The 5,123-nt window shown below is 40.9% G+C and overlaps 1 long non-coding RNA gene across 1 annotated transcript; it reads right to left on the bottom strand.

Moving 5' to 3' along the window:
* Positions 1 to 3,516: 3,516 nt before the first annotated feature.
* LOC129602173 (uncharacterized) lies at positions 3,517 to 4,730 on the bottom strand. The gene is made up of 4 exons (XR_008692366.1): positions 4,622 to 4,730; positions 4,470 to 4,552; positions 4,029 to 4,088; positions 3,517 to 3,886 (listed from the first exon to the last, which is right to left on the bottom strand). It is a non-coding gene; the product is annotated as an uncharacterized LOC129602173 (long non-coding RNA).
* Positions 4,731 to 5,123: the final 393 nt, after the last annotated feature.

The raw sequence follows: 5,123 nt of genomic DNA on the forward strand, positions 1-5,123 counted from the left end.
TGTTGCAGTAGACAAAAATTGACTGGTTCCCAATGTGCATATTTACGGGCTTATCTGCTGTCATTGTTATAGACGTCTCCAACAGTTGCAACTCTGCCAGGGCTTTCAGCTGGTCGGACAGTGTTGTAGCTGCGGAAGCAAAATTCGTTTTTCCATTAAAAATTTTCATATTGTTCAGACTGTGCAGCAGAAAATCGTCGTTCTTTAAATCCAAGCATACGGGATAGATGCAAAGATGAGGAGGAAAATCCAGAAAAACACGTACGCTGGAAAATTTCACTTTGAGCTTGGGCTCGGTTGCAAATAATTCTAGTTGGAAAGCCGCCTGTTCTTTCGCTGAAGAATCGCGAAATGGCTTTAACCGTGGTACTTTACTGTTGATAAAATTAATGATGTCACTTTTCTCATAGATCCCTGCAGGTACCGTAATTGTGTCCCTCTCCATAGCGAAAACACCGTTGCTATCCATAGAAGTAATTTGGTCAACGTGCAACGTTTGGGGACTGGGTAAATTGTACATTGAATTAGGATACTGTATTTCCACCAATGCCATTTCCCATTGTCCCGGTAGCGATATCACGCTCTTTAACTTTGTGGTCCATTCAGCTGCATTATTTTTTGGGAACTGTTGCATACAGGCATCAGATGGAAGCGTGACATAAAAGCTATTATGAGCCATTTCTGACACGACTGAGTTCGGCTTCGTAATATTTCCCGCGAATTAAGTCCCCGTCTTCATCCAGTAATACGTAGAGGGGCTCGGGCTGTTGTGGTAATACTTGGTGTATCTTGTAAATTTCCTCCTTAAATGTTGACTCATATCCTTTTTCAAAAGTGTTTTGTCGATGGCTACTCGTACTGTGTCACCTACGCTGTACTTTGGCTTTTCTGCTTTCCCAATAATAATTCTGCATATAGTCGATTGAATATTTGCAGAGAATTGGACTGGCTAACCTCATTAGGCGTGACTTTATGCGAAGAATGAATTGCGTTGTTGTAACTGTTTACCAAATCTCCCAGAACGTCCCAGTACACTTTAGACTGTCGGTGTCGAAATAATTTCCATATTCGTTTCTTGAGATTGCGTATGCCATTTTCAGCTAAGGATGCTTTGATTGCTTTATTTTCAGAAGAGAACAAAAAACCTTTTGGGCTGTCAAAAACTCTTAACGTCCTTATTGTAAAATTCAAGACCTTTGTCCGTTTGCAATTTAATGGGAGCTCCGAGTTCTGCAAACACCTTTTCCAACCCAAGTTTTACTTCTAGACCGCTTTTATTCTTTAGTAGTTGACAGCTCACTTTCTTGCTGAAGACGTCGATCACAAACAATATCCAACGGTATCCTTTGTTCTGCTTCGCATATTTTGACATGTCTGCCAGATCGGCTTGATATTGCTCCGCTAGGTTTGAGACAACTACGGGGTTTCTTTTGAACCTTTTGCGTCGAGATTTGTGGACTGTATATGGATCCAGATGCTCCAGCTGTTCCCGCGTTTGTTGATAGTTTGGTGCTTGTGGAAAGTGGCTGCGAAACTTTTGAATCCCTGTTAAGCTGCCCGGGTGCTGAGGGTTCAGATACGCTTGTCGTAGCAGTAGATTGGCCATCGTATTCGTCGTCGCTACTGCTTGATCCATCGCAACAGCTAGATGTGCAGTTCCATGTCATACCTTCACCCAAAGACAAAGAAAAGGAACGCATCCACCACCACTCATTTGTTATTAATAGTCATCCAGTTGAACTGGGATTTGGTTCTTGAACCGATGGGACCTTCGATTTGTAAAGTGTTTTCATCAAATACTTCTCGCTTTGCACGCTTGCGTTTTGCCGGGGTGCAGGTGGAATAGGAGGAAAGCATCTAACATACGATCAGGCATATTAGGGGTACCCACGGCTTCTTTAATAGTTGTACTGGAATGGGGGCACAGATGCTGGAGGCGGAATAACCATTTGGTCAGGGCCGAACGCCGACTCTTTCAGCGCCAAAAGCGAGCCAAGTTTCTTGATAACAGTTCCGCTTTCTCCCATTCGCTTAGCGTATTCCGTGAAATTATATCTCTCATCAAATCGTCCAGTTTTACAATATCCACAACTGCAGTAGGCTGCTGTTGTAATTGGACATCCGTTACAATACGACCAACCGTGTCACTTGTAAGTCTTTTCATTTCGCTCGCGGGAACAATATAATGCACTTCCGGTTTCATTTCAGTAAGGCAGTTCCCAAAACAGCTGCCAATACAGGTAGAACCGCAGGTAAGAATCCTCCGCGCTGTAATAAAATTTCCCTCTTGCTTCGTAAAGGATATTTTTTGAGGGCAATCAGCTTTAATGGTCGACGCCAACGCTGACACACCTTTAGCTGATCGGTGGTAAGAGGCACTGAATTCTTTACCAAATTCAAACAAATTTCTTCAAAACAGCGAAGTTGTCGTTTCGAAATATTTTCCAAAGAAAACGACGCTGCTTGGGTTTCAGCGATCGCAGGGTAAGGAGAAACGGTGCAAAGTCTTTTAAAATCTGATCACACATTCTTGGGCAAGGTTGTCGTATGTGGATTAACGTAAATTTTAGTCAACTCTCCCGGTAATATTGCTGAACGAATCCTTAAATAGGCAGGTGTGTCCGGTTTCATATCCAGAATGAGAGGTTGAAATGGTTCCTGGCCGACTTCCTCGTAAGCTCCGCTGAGATGTTTTAAACCAGTCTGCCTTTCTAGAATCTTGATTTGGTTCACATCACGATTATTTTTGAACAGTATAAGATATTGTGCATTAAGATGCACGTCTCGCATAGCAGACCCTTGTTTATATAGGTTATTGAATAATAGAAATACACAAAGCCGTTTATGGTGTACTTTTTGAGTGAAGAGTTTAGCCAAATGCTCATTTTCACCAAACCACTTGCCACGTCATCCAGTATCAACAAAATATTTTGTTTACCATCAAAATAATTTTCATCCTCCACAATTTGTTGAATTTGTTGAATATTTTTGTCAGTACACCAAAATAATTCGTCCAAATGGTTGGTCAAATAATTTATCGCGCTCCATAATTAATTTTGACACATATGTCGTTTTCCCGAAGTCGTTGGCCCCACAACAAGGACTGAAGCGGGTAGTCGGAATCTCAAATCAGCTGTCGTGCGCGGATACCTATTTAAGGAATCCATTTCCAAAGGGCGGAGCTATTGCTAGCGTACCGATAACAGAATGGAGACTTCAAAGCGGAGGTTGTCTTAGATATTGATTGGTTTATCGCTGGCTCCCAACGGCTTATAAAACAGCTGGCATTTTGTGATTGCCCAACTAGTGTTAGCAGGTGCTACACATTCACCATTCCATCCCACTTTAATCGTTACCGCGTTGAATTTAGGAGCCAATCGCGTCACTCACACGGACTTGTCTGGCATAATCGTGGAGATTATTTATACTTGGACATCGCCAGGGCGATTCAGGATATGCTGGAGCTTATTGGTGAACGACCTGCGCGTTTGACGTTTTTTGCCAAAGTTGGAAAAGCAAAAGATTTTGGAAAATTATTTGCCTGAAGTGTTTAATCTTGAAGACATTGGGTGCCCGAAGTTTAAGGAGCTTACTTCATTACCACAAACAACGCTTTCAAAAGCGGAGACATTTGCAAATTGGCTGAATGGCGAAAATAACTAACGTTGTTGCAACTGCTGACCTTGGCTGCGCAATTGACTTACCCAGCTTATCCGAACGCGCTCCGCTTGCTCATTATGCACCACATAAGTTTTCCGGGCTTCTTCTCCGTTCCATTCGTCCTTACAAATCGCACTGCCAAGTGTACCGCAACGGCAAGATCACAGTTAATGGTGCAAAGTCCATCAGTGATGCTCTCGCGTTATTGGATCACTATTACCGGAAACTGCAAAAATACGGCTATCAAAAAGCATCGTTAAAGAATCCAAGAATTGTTAACATTGTCGCCACTTTCAATTTTGGGAAATTTCTTAGTTTAGAGAAATTATACAACTCAATAAGAGCAAAAGCTGATGCCATGTTTGAACCTGAAATATTTCCGGCCATGCGAGTCCGGCTTCAAGGTTGTACGGCGATGATTTTCCATTCTGGAAAAATTAATTTATTAGGTGCAAAAGATGCTGATACTCTTCATACTGCTGAAAACGAATTGCGCCTGTTATTAGGAACCTAAATGCAGCAGTAAATAAAATTACAAAAAAAGCTATCGTTGCATATTTCTGTTACCTGGCATTACAAAGCATTAGTGCTAAATTTTTTAAGAAATGTACAGAACGTTTACCCTTAAAGTATCTGGTACATACTACATATACAGTGCAATACTGTACAATACATTACTCATTAATTATGATAATTAGATTTTATTACGAAATGTATTTTTTTGTTATAAAAGCATTGAGCAAACATACAAGCATATAATAATAATTTTTGTAATCAGGAAACTGCGGAATCAGCAAATTACGCCATACCGTTGACAAGGTGGAAAAATTCTTTGAGAAGTTCAGGCCAACTTTTTCCACTCAAACCCTCGTAGTTTATAGCAGCCCCGAAACTATGTACACATGACAAATACAGCATGGGTTACAACGTAATATAAACTAAAAACACTTGCTTCACTTACTTCGTGTACAAGAAATTCATAAATTCTGCAATTAGCGGAGTAATCGTTAACAGAAACGTGGCTTTGGCTCCAGTGGAAAAATTTTGCAACGACCCTGGCGGACTTTTTCAGTTGATCTGCACGCACGCATAAGCATGCACGCAGTAGACTGCAAATAATTGTCAAAATTGATTACACACTACAGGCATAATGTACAGTAATAAAGAAGATAATATTCCATCGTACCTGTTAGTTTCCATGATTATATATGTATAAATAAATTGAGAATAGAGCAGCTAGTAATATCCACTGAAAAGTAATTATATTTCACTTACTATGCGTTGAAAGGCTTTGACGAGCCAGATGCGTTAAAGTGCTCCTCCATAGTGTAAAAGAATGTAAACAACTTGTTGAATCAAGCAGTGAAAGTAAACCAATATAACTGTACAGTGTACAGTAGTATCCATATAGTACAGTACCATCCATCCATCCGTACAGTACTCCAACCATTGGGCGCATGTCA

This window comes from Paramacrobiotus metropolitanus, unplaced genomic scaffold, assembly GCF_019649055.1.
Source record: "Paramacrobiotus metropolitanus isolate TYO unplaced genomic scaffold, Prichtersi_v1.0 Parri_scaffold0000352, whole genome shotgun sequence".
In the NCBI taxonomy this organism is placed as follows: domain Eukaryota; kingdom Metazoa; phylum Tardigrada; class Eutardigrada; order Parachela; family Macrobiotidae; genus Paramacrobiotus; species Paramacrobiotus metropolitanus.